This window comes from Balaenoptera acutorostrata, chromosome 3, assembly GCF_949987535.1.
Source record: "Balaenoptera acutorostrata chromosome 3, mBalAcu1.1, whole genome shotgun sequence".
Lineage (NCBI taxonomy): Eukaryota > Metazoa > Chordata > Mammalia > Artiodactyla > Balaenopteridae > Balaenoptera > Balaenoptera acutorostrata.
Genome location: NC_080066.1, coordinates 118,332,715 through 118,349,379, shown reverse-complemented (window position 1 = coordinate 118,349,379; position 16,665 = coordinate 118,332,715). Strand labels below are relative to the sequence as shown.

At 36.3% G+C, this 16,665-nt stretch overlaps 1 long non-coding RNA gene across 2 annotated transcripts in view; it reads left to right on the top strand.

The window, feature by feature from the left end:
* LOC130707685 (uncharacterized) overlaps positions 1-16,665 on the top strand; it is a 42,546-nt gene that overhangs the window by 11,733 nt on the left and 14,148 nt on the right. For both annotated transcript variants that reach the window (XR_009007699.1, XR_009007698.1), the window contains exons 2-3: positions 9,885-9,982; positions 10,148-10,436. This is a non-coding gene — a long non-coding RNA (uncharacterized LOC130707685). The remainder of the gene's footprint in view (positions 1-9,884; positions 9,983-10,147; positions 10,437-16,665) is intronic.

The window sequence follows — 16,665 nt, the reverse complement described above, 5'->3', positions numbered from 1 at the left end:
ATGTAATGGATTCATTTCAGACCCTCAAGAAAACCAAAGACTATGTCTTTTTATAAGTTTATGAGGAACCTTCAACTGGTCCCACCCAAGTTGGAGACGTAGATATATTTTTTTCTTGCTTTTTAAGTTAAAAGTTGGAATTTATGCTGATGAACATTTTCCATCTTGACTAACACTTCCTGCCAGAGAAGTTTTTCTCTCAAGAAAACAGATAGCAAGTGGACAAAAGGAGATTTCTAGCCTCTGTGATTTGATAGTAGTCACATTTCCCATTCTTAAATTTAGAGCTGTAAACAACCATATTTTTTTTTTCCTTTTGTATATCTGCTGTTAGTCAATACCTGTGTAGTGACTGGCACATAATAGTTGTTTAGTAAGTTTGCTGAATGAATAAATTTATGAAACTCACTATTTCCCTGACTGTAATTTTTTTCTGATATATGAAAATGTAAAGATAAAGGAGTATTATTAACCTTTTTCTTTTCTTTTAAAAAATGTGAACAAAAAATTGTTAAAATTCTATGTGGGTTTGACTCAGAATGACAGAAAAGTGTCCCCATTCTATGTCAGTTAGCAAGAGGGGAATCTGACTCACATTTCTCTGCCTATTCACATGAAAACTGTTTTAGGTAATGCTGTAATGTTTAAAACAAACAAAAACCCCCAAAGCTTAGATGTAACACAAAATGAACCCTAAAAATTAATGACTTGGAAAATCCACAGAGTTAATCTCTTTTTTACATTCCAGATTTAAACTTTCTATGGGACACCCACCATTCAAGACCTTTAAAATTCTAAAGGGTAGCCATCTTCTGAAGTGGTGAGGGGAACAGAAGGTCACAAATCCTATCATTCGATAAAGGGTGGGGATAGGAAATGGCCAGTGTGGTCTCACCTACTAGAAATCATGTTGATTGTTAATAATAATGCCGCAGAGGGCTGCTCTATGGAAGGTGGTTGATGGCCAAGAGGAATCCATGATGCAGGTGCAATGGCTACTATTGCTGTATTCCCCACTTCTTTCTTTAGTGAGCACCCCTCACATTTGTGTAGGGACTGTAGCTTTGGGGCAAAATGGAACCTTGGAGTGATGTCATTGGAGGAGAGATAATCAAAAGATTGGAAGTAGCTTCAGAGTTGGGATGCCCTGTGCCTTTTATTGACCCAAACAGCTACTAGAGCTTCTCTTCATTGATTTGGATAATCGAAAGATTGGAGGTAGCTTCAGAGTTGGGATGCCCTGTGCCTTTTATTGGCCCGAACAGCTACTAGAGCTTCTCTTCATTGATTTGGGGCCTGCTCAAGATGATATACATGTTAAGGGAAGACTGTACTGGCAAATTCTTCTCTATTTTGAATATGGAGCCTTTCATCAATGACTGTGAGGGTATTATTTCAAGAGGAAAATGTGTGTTTATGTACCCAGGACATCCCCCGCTTCAGCTGAGCTGTCCTAGAAGACATTTGCATGTGGGCAGCATTTTCTCAGCAAGATGAGGAAAACTGGAAGGAGTTAAACCATAATAGAACCCCAAATAAGCTGAGCCTTAAATCTAAATTCCATTTGTTTCAGACTAAAAATCCTCTTTTAAAGCACTCACTTGGCACGAAGATACTGCTATTACTTCCAGTTTATATCCAAACAAGCATTTACATTTTTAGTGGGTTACAGGTTATCCTTCAACTTGTGTTTCTAATAAGAAATGGAGTCACAAAAGGAACCGTTCTTTACCAACTGTTCTATACCATGTCTGGAATAATGGTGACCCACTCTTTACCCAAGAATTCTCCTCTTGATTCCCAGTTAGATAGGAGTTGGAATTTCGTCACCACCTTCATGCCAAAGTCAACTTTCTACGGTGAGAGGGTGATTATAAAATTGTGCTTAGAGCAAACAGTTGAGAGAAACCAAAAACAGAGGTTGACACAAATATCCTGTTGTCAGTGTACATCCAGTTTAGACATTATATAGAAGAACTAGGGGATATCACCCTAAGACTTAAAGATTTTGTGATAAGAAAAAAATATGGTGGTCTATTTATTGATTTTTTTCATTCAGTCAGTAAACAGTCACTGAGCGCTTACACCAGGCAAAGTACTAGGCATGGAGAAAAAGCAGTGCCTCTGACCTCAGAAACAATGTGTTTGGGGAAACAGTCATGTATATAGGCAGAGTTCAATGCAATGAGTGGAGTAATGTGAGCTCTGTGCAAAATGCAGCGGAATCCCATGGGAAGAAGCATGTATATTTGGCAGGAGGAGAAAAAGTAATGTGTTGACTTTTGAAGGAAGAGCAGAGTTTGTCAGACATTCCAGGTGGAGGAAACAGCATGTGCAAAGGTCTGGAGGCAATGAGGAGCATACTGTGTTTAGGGAGTCATACCCAGTTTGTATTCTCGAAGCAGAAAGTGTAAAGAGAGGGTTAGGAGTAAAACTGAAGGGGTGGTACTGGCTAAATGTTTTGAAGACCCTTGAAGGCCAGACTAAGAACTGTAGAATTATCTTGTAGCACATGGAAAGCCATAGAAAAAATTCAAACATAATCAGATGTGCATTTTAGAAAGACCATGTTGTCAGCAGACTGGACAATGGATTGGAAGTGGGGACAAATTGGCAACAGTGAGACAATATGGTGGTTGTTTTTACCTGCCTGCTTGGTATAAGAATGCTAAAGAGAACTACCTTTCACTAAATAGATACAAATCCTCAAACCCTGGCAAGAATAAAGGCATAAAGATAGCTTCCAAAGAGGCATCTTTTAAAGAAAAATGACTATTGACACTGGGTAAAGGTCGTTGGTTAATTTTGTATGCCCTGCGTATACCTTTTAGGGTCAAGGATGCGTTGCTCATTGTTTTACTTAGTTGTATGATTGACATCCACCTGAGCTGCCATTTCTGTTACTGTGTTGGAAGACTGGGTGGGGTTGTAGAAATTGTGCTACCAATTGTGTCTCTAGTTTAGCTTTACCTCCTAGTCTTTGTAAGACCTTGGGGGTGTCACTTTACCTCTTTGGGCCTCAGTTTTCTTAGTCATAAAGTGAGGGGCACAGCATAAGTTATTTGTAATGCCACTTTATTCGTATTATTCTATGACTTGTGACTTTGTTTGCACTTACTAACCTCTCCTAATGTTTATTTCTTACTTCATCTGAATGATTTTTCACAATTTTAAGAGGGACAGAAATGTTTGGAAGATAATCCCAGATGTGTTATTTAGGGCAAAATTCTGTTTTTATTGCAGTACTTTTAACACAATTAGCCTTCCTCCTGGAAGTAGCAGGATATTGGTAGCCGTTTTGAAACTGTGGCCTTTCTGCTCAAATGAGTCACTTTTTATCCTCATATGAACAAAAAGATGACTATTTAATCACTTTCAAAGTCTACTAGGTTAAGTTGATAATTTAGCTCTAATTTTTAGGTTGTGGATTTTCCTTTTCAAAATGATTTGTTTCTCAGGTCAGATAATTGTATATTCTCAGAAAGCTAATGTATGGATAAAATCGTGGCCCTTAAAATTATAGAAAATGTACTGCTTCTAATAATACTTTCCTTATTTTAAATTCCTCATTTCCTTGGAAACTTTCTGTTATTTAATGCTCTTTTTTTTTTTTCACTTAAGGGCCTGTTTACATTAGTAATATATCTTCCAGAGCTCTGGGAGTTCATAGGGTTTGTACCTACAAAACAGCACAGCACTGTTTCTGTGCTTCAGAGACATGCAGGGGTCCCAGGGCAAATCAAAATGTTTTTAAATGTATGACATGTGTGAAGTTGATGAAAATTCATGAATTCTCTCTGCCAGGGCTGCTTGAGCTTAAGTCATCAGAGAAAGGTGAGTATAAAGAATTTTATTTAATACTTTTAATTCTGGAATCCTTCCCATTCCTTGTGCTCCCGCGTTTTAGTTCTGTTCTATTTAGTAGACTGATTACGAAAACAAAAAAAAAAATAAAAAATTAGCAGCATGGTCTAAATTGCTTTTCAGAATTTCCTGTTTAAACCATCACTCAGATGTATAACTTTTAAAGAGGAATTGAAATGTGGTTTGAGAATGTAATCACGTACTATAGAACATGCAAAATACATGTGAAAGACCACACGAGTGCTGTTAATTTAACTGATTATACTTTATGCTTTAGAAATATTTTCAAACTTATCTTTTAAAATTGAAAAGAAAATATTGCAAGAAAATTTTAAGAGATAAAAAAAGCCAAAATGCTTTTGATATTGAGATCAGCTGTTTTAAAGTAAAAATCCATTCAAAGCAAAATAAAAGGCATTGTGTAGTGTGTGCTGGCTAAAACTGAGAATACAAGAGCATTGCAGTTAATTAGAACCAATCAACAGGATGCTTTGCAACATTTCTCACATCAGTGCACCATCTGATCTTCATAATACAAATTTCCCACAGCCTTGATGCAAAAAGGACTGGAAATAAATATTTGAGTCATTAAAATATATGATGTATTTCAATTGCTTTTTTCAATAATTATTTTTAGGTCATTGTTATGAAAATAAGATTTTGAAAATCCCCACATGTTTTTCTGTATGTGTTTTAGGGGGATAATCTTAGTTACAATTTTTTGGTTGTAATTTTATATGTGTTTGAACATGAGAAAAAAATATCAAATTTTGAAAATAAAACTTAAAGCATGAATTTGAGTTTTTATATTATTTAGGTATGATTACTGTACTTTTGAAAGATAACCGGGCTTTTCCTGGACTGTTGAGCCATTATATTCTGAGTGATTAATTACAAATAATGAAGTACTACATCATTAACAGGATACTGAACTAAGTTAATTGCATTAACATTTATATCATATATGTCTTAAAAGAATACACAATACTTAACACTATTATATTTCTACAGTTTATTCAATGCTTGGTTCTACTCAGAAGTTTTACTTTAGTTTCATTTATTTATACATCAGGAATTGTTCTATGAGGGCAAAAATATAGCTTTTGCCATATTTCCATGAAGTTCATAGTTTGTTCATTATGAACAACATTTGTTTTCCTTTTCTTTGCCCCCTGCATCCTATATTTGATTTTATAATTTTATTGTGTGTGTGTGTGGGTGTGTGTGAGTGAGATAGATTCTTTGTTGTCTTCTCACATTAAAGGTAGAGCTCCCTCTGGGCCACTGAGGTGCTTCAAAACAGATTCATAAGACGGCTTGTTAAAAATGGTTAACTTGAATCAGAAATATATACATCTTGACAATAGCTTATAAGTTTTTCTCCCTTATAAAAGTTAATTTGTGAATGTCTAGCAGGTGCCTTTTTTAGAGGCAAAAATAGCTCTGAAACTGGTGCTATTAGTAAGAGAATTGTCTTCCAAACGAGTAGATGATCCGGTCTCCTATATTTATAAAGTACAACTCGCTGACGGCAGTAATTTACCCTTCAGACTGCAATCATCTCTTGCGGAAAGGAGACGTGCTTTAGAAGAAAACAAATACAGCCCGCTTTTGACCATTTTGGGGTTTTGTTTGTTTGTTTTGTTTTAATCTCTATGTTTTCTCCTATCACATCACACAAGATGTTTTTTTCTCTCTCCGCTCCCCAAAAAAGCTTTCTGCTGAATAGTTTATTTCTTGAGCACTCATTGTATATTTCTGTAGAAAGAAAAAAATAATAGTTTCAAAGAACTATCTTCTCTTTAGAACCAAACTTTTTTCTTTGTACTCTTCTTGTCACAGATTTGATCTACTTCATTGCAGGAGGGTGTCTCTTAGCTGGGTTCTCTCTAGGAAATTTACTCTTTCTACTGCTTTACGGAGACAAATAGCTTTTATGGCAAATACTTTAGAACGCTCATCTTACAAGTACAGAAAAGACTATGTTAGGATGTAAATTTTTTTTCTGACTATAGAGCCTATTAAATGCATAGTAATATTTGTAACATTTTAAAAATCTGATCCATTTGCCTGTCAGGATTGGAGCAGTCGCTACAAATGTTCACTGCTCCATGAAAAGCAGTTTCAATAAATAACAGCCTGAAATGGGCTGTGTTGCAGTTAGTTTGGTTTATAGGAATTAGAGTAATAATGCTCTAAAATTCATATTAAAATAACTCTGCGTATCTCTAACATCACTATTTTTTAAAGCATACAATTTAAATAGAAAAGTCATTTGATAAAAATAATTGGTTCGCGCAAAATGGGACTCACATTCTTCTGCCAGATAATGATTCAGCAGCTACTCTAACTTCAGTAGTACTTCATTAGATGCAATTCTCATTCATCTTGAAGTCTTAAGAGAAAAGCCACGTTCTTTATTTTTAAAAATTATTTTTAAAGAAGTAAACAAATGCAGGAGAATGGAATAAAATCTCTTTACTTGCTGTTATTCAATTCTTTAAACATTTTCCTAGGGGACAGGAATGTTATATGTTTAGTTTCAGGACAAAGACACCTTTTTAAATGAAGAGCTTAAAGAAAATCTATAAAGAAGTTCGTTTAATAAGAAGTAGGCTAACTAAGCTTTTGGTTATAAAAATTATCTACATTACAGATTAGAAAATAACTAACATCTAATGATCTTTAAAACTAATATAAAGTTAATCTTTAATAAAGAACATTCTTAAAAAAAAAAAAGCAATTACAAGCAACTTCTGGAGTTCATTTTGGGTAACGTCCAGGGGGCACATTTACTGTTTTTCTATGGTTTTCTATGGTAGAGCTGATTTAATTTGGGAGTTAAGAAAACCTATGTAACTTCAGAATGTTTTCAGATAGTGGTTTTATGCTGGACTGGTTTTATGAAGGACTAGTTTTATGCAATTAAAAACAGAAACAAAAACCTTAGAATCATATAACATTAATTAACTCATTTATTAATTATGGATTATTATTACTGCTATTATTATTTTGCTTGAAAAACGACCAAGCTATACAAGCCAGGAATTTCACGTTCCTAGCAATGGTTTAAAGTTCTTTTGATAGGTTAGCAGTTAATTAAAAGCCCCTTACATGTGACTCATTAGTATTCATATTTATATTTTGAGACTCAAATGAATTTAAAAATTTAAGATCATTAAATTATTTTAGCTGCATGTTGTGTTAAGGCAAAAAAAATCTATTGTAAACTGATTGAGTTCATTTAAGAGAGTGTTTACATTTATGTTGCTTTTTAATGGAAAGTTGCTAAATGTAAAAACATTTGTTAAAATGTTTTATTTGTTAATGAAAACAATTCCATAGATATTAATAAATCTTCCCTTTCTTGACTTTCTATCAATTTTTAATTTATTTTAAAATAAAAATATTTATCTTCAAAGGAATGAGTAAATATATTTAGAATTCAAATTCACTTTAATGAAAGAGAGTTTAAAATCTCCAACAGGATAGTGAACTATTTACTTGGCTTCAGTTTGTCTGTCATGTACATGATTTGACAGAACTAACTAGTGAAAACTAACTAACCAAAACCAGAAATCAACTGAGAGGATAGTCAAGAAGGAAAAAGGAAGACTTGCAGGAAATGATATTTTCCCATCAGTGGATAGGCATGCATACATTAAAGGCATAAAAGGCAGCAGGGGGAGAAACAAAAGCTGTATACCGAGGATTCTGCAAGTCTGAATTAACCAAATGGAAAAAAAAAATGAAATCATTCTGCTTAAACTTGTTCACTAATAAAAGGAGAATCGCTTTTGTTAAATATGCTTGGTGTGATTATCAAGCAAAATTTTTTTCTCCCAGACATCTATGAATAAAACATGTGTTTGAGCATTAGGTAAACAAACAATAAATGGATGAGTTCAGTTGCAACATAATAACATTTTATTTAGAAAACATATATAATCATATTTGTATTGGCAATCCAAATTTAATGACTTCTTTCAGTAAAATTAAAGTGCCTCACAAATAGCATCTTATGCATAAGGATTGCTTATTCTTTGCCCATTTTTCTCTATTTTTCCAAAGAAACAGATTTTTAAGGTCTCTGCTGAACCATACATAAACTAGATGAAGCACGATTTCTCAGAAAAAAAATTCCTTTTGGATCGTCTTAATTTTAGGTTACAGATGTTGTAAAAATAAATTTAAAAATACATTTCTAGGGCTGAGAGAGAAAACGTTCTCAAGTCGAGTGTGGTTTGGGCTGATTTGAACAAGGCTCTGTGTGTAGCTGAACCACAGTCTTTGGCTTATTAGCCATTTCATTAACACAACATCTTCTGTAAACTATGAATGAGAAGAAACCATTTACAATAAGGAAAGCAAACAACAGAATGAATTTCCTGTGTTGGTGTTTTATAAGACTGTTAAACAGAAAATGGAGGGAAGAACTCTCTTTAGACGATATCACTTAATTAAGTAAAGCATCCTAATCAGAGTCCCCTCCAATTGTAATGACTGTAGGGAGTCAAGTACATTTCTCTCTATATTAGAGTATCTAACTGCAATGATTTATTGATATTTATTTTAGAAGTACAACACAAAAGCAATAAAACAGGAAAAGCAGGGAGAAGGGAACATGCTATTGCTTACTGCAGGTACAATCAGAGCACTTCAACAAAATTCCTGATTTTCTTGTGGAAGGTTCTCCTTTCGAAAATAAGAGCACATTTTTAGATGAGATTGTTCCTTTCCCGCATTTGACTTTTTCAAATATTCGCTGTGACGTTTCTTTGTCCATTGGGTGAATCATTGATTAACTTTCTTCGCTGCAAGAATCACCACAAATGAGTGGATGAGCACCTGCTGTTTTCCGCAGTGACATTACTGGATTGCATTTTACACTGATTTGAGTCTTAAAATACAGCTTCTCTGTATGGGAGAGAGATTTGAGGCAGGAGAGTCAATACACTGTATAGTCAGACAGACATTGGCTGCCCTCCAAGCTGCACACAGCATAAACCTGTTTATCTGCCACATTTCACAAATCTCAAAAACATATGAATAATCAGGCAAGCAACTGGATAAGTGATTCACACTAGGGAACCCAACCAATATTCTGATGAGAGGGTTCTATGATGCTAAGGCTTTGGGGCAAATAGACTTGTATTATAGAAACTGCACATAATAAACGTGATTAGTGGTTCAAAGGAGAAAACACTGTATACCAAAACGAATTTGGAGAGGTATTCCCAACTCTGTGGACTTTGGTTGGATATTTATGTGCAAGTTATCTGGCTAATTGAGTTCCAAAATATGCTTTCACCCATATCATTCCAAAAATTGGGGCAATGTGCATTTGGACTTAATATCAGTTGACAAGATAATTCATTTCTAGATTCCTGGATCTAAATATTGGAGGCCAGTGGCTTAAAACCACAAAATACAACAACATATATTTAAAATTACCAAACATGCTTAGAACCTATTTACTTTGTGGAAGCGAACATTTCTTAAACAGTTACACTCATTTTTGTAATTGAGGATTAATTGCTTGGTAATAAGTGAATTAGGCAAATAAAGGTACAATTATTCATACATTTACTGCTTTCTTTATTTTTCTCTTAATTTCTGTTATTTCTTCCTCAATTGCTGATCTTTTAACCTCTCTTTTCCTTATCTCAGTGGTTATTGTGCTTTAGCATTCAGTCGTAAAATGGAAGTTCTCAAAAGTTTTGGGGCTAACCTCAAAAGTATGCTTTGGTTCTGAAGATCTCTTAAGATTGTTTATGAATTTCAGGCTTGGATTACTTCCATAAACAAGACCCGGTTATAATTACAGCAAGATGAATTGTCTATTTGCTTGGTATGTTTGTCTATTAGCTTCTAGTATAGACCTACCATCTTAGTACCAAGAGAATGTAGGTTTCTCTACATTTGCAAACACAAAATACTATTCCAGAGAGAAGAGGAATCATATAAGGCATTAAAATTAATGTTGTACACCCCACAACTTTTTTTTTTCTGTGTTGCAGAGAGAAAGGCTAATTGCTAAAACTTTTGACACTGGAAAACTTGGTTAGATTAGTAACCAAAGATATCATCATCTTAGCAACAGGAAATCTTGGAAAAGGTAGGTGACTCAGAAATTGATGTTCCGAATGAAATTTTGCTACTTTCAAACTTCTTGATTAAAGCCTTGCCTCAAGGGAACCTATATTTGGGTCTACTGCCAATTATATTGCCAATGTTTTTTTCTTGCTTTGACATTTTCTCTTTTTCTTGCTTCTTGTCTCAGGTTTTCTTTCTTCAGGATCAGACACAGTAACTGATTGAGTGGCTCTGCCCATCAGGATTTGAAAACCTAAAATCAGAATCTACCACTTGGTTTAAGTCTGCCCTGAGCAATCTATTCTTTAGCAACAGGACACTTGCGTAATATGGGAGCATCTTTTCTTCTTCACTTCTCCCTGATCTTGTAAAATGTGATACAATTTTTTTCATAATTTTTAAAGTCTACTTCATGGGAAATCTTGCTGCAAATACAATATAAAAACTAAAATTCATTCCTTGAAAGATGTGTGCAGGTAAGTGTCAAGTGTTAAGTTTGGGGGTGATCAAGAGTGATATTAAAATGATCAATAACCTCACCAACAGTCTGAAGGCTCAACACACTGATTTTTGTAATCACAGGAAATTTTATTAACCTCTCTGCATGAATTGGGTTTTGAGTGTATGTCCATAAAGTTGCAGTAGAGTTTGTGATCCACAAGATCAACCATAGCTCTTCCCTCAGCCATAACGAACTCTTTTGGAGGATCTTTAAAGTGGTGGTTATTCACTACAACCAAAATGTCAAAAATAATCACTAAACCCCATATAATCTATACACCATAGAAACCTAAGAAATAATAGATTGGCTGTGAGTGAACTTTTTAATTATAAAAGCAATACAAACAGGATATAAAGTTTAAAAACCTTCCTTTCTTTTCCCCTAGCCCCCTCAATCCCATATATATATATAAATTTTTTTTGGCCACGCTGGCATCTTGTGGGATCTTAGTTCCGCGACCAGGGATTGAACCCGTCCCCAGGAGTGAAAACGCTGATTCCTAACCACTGGACCACTAGGGAACTCCCTCTCATATATTTTAACAGACATTTTTATTCATAAGCAAGTGCATCCTCTTTTAAATCTCAAATAACATCACACAATATATTTACTATTCTGTACTTATTTTTATTCACTTAGCAATATATTTTGGCTATATATTGCCTTATACATGGGTTTATTTCATTCTTCTAGCAGCTGCACAGGGTATCAGGTGATAAGATATTATGGATATAATGATCCCCATATTGATGAATATTTAGTTTTTTAAGACTTTTTGCTTTTTCAAATAATACTTCCACAAACATGTATTTTGTGTACTTTTATAAATGTATTTGTAGAATTAATTGCTTGAAGTGAAATTGCTAGGTAAAAACACATTTACAGTTTTTGAATGATACTGTCATATTATTGATACAACCAAAGAGGTTGTATCAATTTACTATTGAGAGGCAGGTATTTCAACAGGCGCTGAGGTGAGTTCTGTGTGTGACACATCCGCCTGCCGTTCTATCTCTTCAGGCTTGGCTTAACATAGTTCAGTGGCAGCTGGGGTGATTTCTGATGGCTTAGTGGAGAAAGAGAACCCTTCTGTGGCCTGTGTGCTAGGGTAGCAGCGATGGCTGGATGGGGGCAGCCCTGGGACGGTGAGGGAACGAGCTGGGAAGTACAGCTGCCCTCAGTTTAGGACCGGGTCTGAGTTTTCCCCACGACTTGCTAGCAGCCTTCCTGGCAAATGTGAGGGCTGCAAAACAGAATCAGGAGTCATTCCCACAGGCTATTATGAGAACGGAGATGGAGGAGAATTAGGACCATGTGAGACACAGACACACACACACACACACACACACACACACACATTCTCGCACAACCTGTCTGCTCAGATTCTTTTTTTTTTTAATTAATTTTTATTGGAGTATAGTTTCTTTATCTGCTCAGATTCTTATCCAGGTGTGTGGTTAACCATTTTTTCCCAACCTGGGGCAGGCTTCAAGGAAGTGCTGTTCTCAGTCACTCGTGGCTAATCCTCATCAGGTAGGAGTCCTCCAGGCTTCCTCTGCATTTTACTATTCAGCTTCTCTGTGTTCAAAAAACCCAGAACTTTTACATGACATGTCCCAGTCACTGGATTTGAAGAGGCGTCCTCATCCTTGAAACTTCTACTCCTTATTCAATATTTTCATTTGGCCTGGTATCTTATGAGTCCCATTTTTATCCTTAAATAGAAACTTGGAAGTGCCTCTTAATTTCCACCCTAGATTTCGGCCTTTTAAGTTGAGGGTTACTTTAATCTTCTCAAGGTTATAGTCACACAAGGAAGTTTAGTTTGTATTCAGCATTAACATGCTAGGTGCTATGTAGGGGCTGTGGATGCAAAGATGAATGAAACAGAGTTCATGCCTTCCAGAAGCTCATAAAATAGTGAAGAGACAGCACAAACTAAAGTACAGGCTACTCTTTGATAAGTGTTAAGACTGAGGTATTTACTAAAAGTTCTATGAAGTCCCACTTCTGGAAATGTATCCTGCAGATATATCTGTATATGTACAAAAGGACACATAGACTGATTGTTCACTGCAGTGTTGTTTGTGATGTTAAGGAACATTTTGAGTGTCTGTCGACAAGGACACTTTATGTGGTTTTAATAAATGCTCTTTATGTATTGATAGGAAGTGATCTCTAGGATATATTGCTCTATGAAAGAAGCAAGCTGCAGAACATGTATAGCATATGTTGCCTTTTGTATATGAAATATAGGAAAATGAGATAGGAAATATAGGAAAATTAATGTTTGCTTGTATATGCATAAAAACATTGTAAGACCCGAAAAGAAACTAATGCAAGTGCTCACCTCTAGGGGGCATCAGGGATTAGTGGGGTGGATGGAAAAAGGGGGTGAAGCACAGCTTCTCAATGCATGCCTTTTTTTTTTTAATATATTTATTTATTTACTTATTTTTGGCTGCGTTGGGTCTTCGGTGCCGCGCGTGGGCCCTCTACAGTTGCGGCGAGTGGGGGCCACTCTCTGCCGCGGTGCGCATGCTCCTCACTGCAGTGGCCTCTCCCGTTGCAGAGCACAGGCTCTAGGTGTGTGGGCTTCAGTACTGCGTCTCTCGGGCTCAGTAGTTGTGGCTCATGGGCTCCAGAGCGCAGGCTCAGCAGTTGCGGCGCATGGGCCCAGCCACTCCGCAGCATGTGGGATCCTCCCGGACCAGCGCCCGAACCCGTGTGCCCCGCATTCGCAGGCGGATTCTTAACCACTGCGCCACCAGGGAAGTCCCTCAATGCATGCCTTTTTATGTCATTTTAATTTTTGAACAATGTGAATGTATTGTCTATTCAAAAATTATATTAAGTAAATTTACACTGTAAGATAAAACTCCCCCCTCTCAAAGCTCTGTATTCTCTGAGGTATTTGGGAGTGCTTAGCTGCATTGATTTGGGATAAAGATCATTACATGGGACAGGACAAGGAGACTGAACAAGAGAAAGAAACCTTTTTAGAGACCACTGAGTTTTTCATACCATATTCTTAGACCCACTATCTCACTGAAATTATTTTCAGCAGAGCTAGGAGGAAGGTTCTCTGCAAAGCTCTCAGAGATGAAATTTCTTATAAACAGGACATATGTAAGATGTGGAGTAGATTTCATTCTCTAAACGTCCTATAGGGCAGGCGGTTCAGAGTGGCCACCTCAGGTTTCCCGTGATGGCTTTGTAGGAAAGGCATGATTTGCCCATATCTTGAGTTGACCTGCTTAAGTCATGAAATTGAGCAATGTGGAAATTTTCTTCTTTAACTTTTAAATAAAGGTCTTATGCAGAAATGCTACTTTTCTTTGACAAGGCTGTGTTCCCTAAATTTCCCAGAACACCACATTAAGGTGATTTGGGGAAAAATAGTAGGATAGAATAAGATCTTGAGAATTCTTTGGTCACTTCCATGAACTGAGAGTATGAGGTTATGAAAAAAGGAGGTAGAGAATAAATAGCTTGTGAGAAAAAAAATGTTGATGATAATTTCATAATAATAAAAGACAGTGTTAGGAGATTGTTGAAGAGTGATATAAGCATCACACAAACCACACAGGGACAGAAAAGACTGCTGGATGATGAGGGGGATTTTACTTCCTTGTACGTTTCTGCACTGAATCTCCTCACTACTACTGCTGCTACTACTACTACTACTACTACTACTACTACTACTACTGCTACTACTGCTACTACTGCTACTACTGCTACTGCTACTACTGCTACTGCTACTACTAACAGCTGCTGCTCCTACCTTTTCGGCTCATTTTAGCCATTTTTGTCCATAAGACTACACCCAAGTGATAACCCCTGGTTACCCAGGGAGCTAGTGGCAAGGCTGGAAACATGGAGATGGGTGAGCATGAAGGTAGGTGACTCAGCACCTTCCATTCACCAGTTTTTTTAATTGCTCCCCCGCCCTCTGCCCCGACCCATATCATTTAGTCTCTCAGCTGGTCTCAAATCAGTCCTGTGGTAAAGGATCTGAAAAATCCTGGTGACTTGGGAACAAGGCTTCCAGATATGATAAAGTGACCATATAACTTATTCAACCTAAACCTAGTATCAGGTTCTTTTTCAGAGTACTAGTGACTCACCATTTTTATGCGATTACCACACAAATGTGAACACGTTAAGCAGCTATTGCCAGCAATCAGGGCTACTTGTTACATAGCATCAGTAAGAGCGACTCAGGTGAGAAACAACTCTGATTATAGGTATTTAGCCCAAATGTACATCAGTTGTAACTCCGTAAATGTATTTCTTTTAGCAGCTAATTGAAATACTTTATCAGTGAAAGCCTTGACACAACAGTTATACAAACACACATGTAAGAACATGGGGAAATTAAATAAGACTTACAATATACACTTTAACAAAACGATGCTTAATTTATACTCCCTTTGTAATTTTAACTAAATATTGTGGTGAGTATTTCTTACTTGAAATCCTAAGTATATGGGCATTTATTACACACAATATGAAAATACTTCAGGAGGTTGTGATTAACGCCACGGTATTCAGGCACAGTTTATAGAGACTTTCAATCAAAGACAAAAGGCCCAAGAGGATGATGAAACACACAAAATAGATGTATATATACAACCAAGGACTTAATTCAGACATCTCATATCAGCTCAGCTCTAGCTCTTGTCTTTTCAGGAACGTCTCCAAACAAGCATTCTCTACATCTGGCCCAAGGCTGCCCTAGGGATCAGCGCCTGGGTAGGGTGGCTAGATAAATACAAGATGCCCAGTTACATTTAATTTCAGGTAAACAATGAATAATTTTTAGTATAAATATGTCCCAAACATTGCATGCGACATACTTAGACAGACATATACTGTAGCTCTGATGTGCTTACTCTCTGAGGCAAGATGCCTCACGGGTTTGAAACCCCCAAATCCAGAACTTCAGTCTAGCACCATAGTCTTGGTTCTCTTACTGTGTACTGCCCTCACCCTCTATTGCCTAACCTTGCCTCTTCCTAATAGAGCATTTTGTTCATACTGCATATTTTCAAAGAATTTTTTAAACATTAGTGATTGGAGAGAGACATAGTTGCCTTCCCACCAGTTGTAATACAGAGAAAACACTAAAACCTACTTTCCTTTCTCTCTCTCTCTGCCAATTTTGATTTTTCAAAGGCATGTCCTTAAGGTTTAATGCTAGATTTAAAAGGGTGGGCAGATATGGAATAAGATAGGAGGGTTCCTTTCAGACTAAGTTTGTACACCTGGGTTGGTTTCTAGGGCTTGTGGTAAAGGTAGCTACTCAAAGGCTTAATTTTAAAATTTCTAGGTCAAGCCAAATGCCACCACTATTAAAATCCAGCAACTAAGGAAATGAACAGCAGTGTGGTAGGATAAAGAACAACAGATGTAGAGCTGTCAGATTTGAGATTGAGGCCTGGCTCTGTACCTGAACCAGCTGTGAGATGCTAAGCAAGTCCTTCAGCCTCCATGAACCTCAGTTTCCTTCTCAATAAAAATGGGGATAGTGGAGAGATGAAGTGACCATAATCGTTGTTCCCAAGTCACCAGGATTTTTCAGATCCTTTGCCACAGGACTGATTTGAGACCAACTGAGAGACTAAATGATATGGGTCGGGGCCGGGGGCAGGGGAGCAATTAAATAAACGGATGAATGGAAGGAGAGATGGTGAACTATGGAGAGAGATACTGTGTATAGAAATGATTTGTAAACTTCAAGTCCAATCTAGATGTTTGTAGTGATGATGATGATGAAGATGACAGCCAAGACATAAAGAGACATTACAGGAAGTCATTTATTAAAGAGATATTTTAATTCAGACCCTAAAAATTTAAATACCTACTCAGTTCACAGGATTTATATGCACAAGAGTATTGTTCTTATATGGTTTGGGAAAGAAAAAAAAAACAACCCTATTCCATATGCTTTTAGAAGAAAGCTTACTAAAATCTTTCATGTCAAAAAACGGGATTTAAAAAAATTGAAGTATAGTTGATTTAAAATATATATTAGTTTCAGGTGTATAGCATAGTGATTCAGTATTTTTAAAATTATACTCCATTAAAAGTTATTACAAGATAATAGGTGTAATCCCCTGTGCTATACAATATATCCTCGTTGCTTATCTATTTTATACATACTAGTTTGTATATCTTAATCCCATACCTCTAACCTGTCC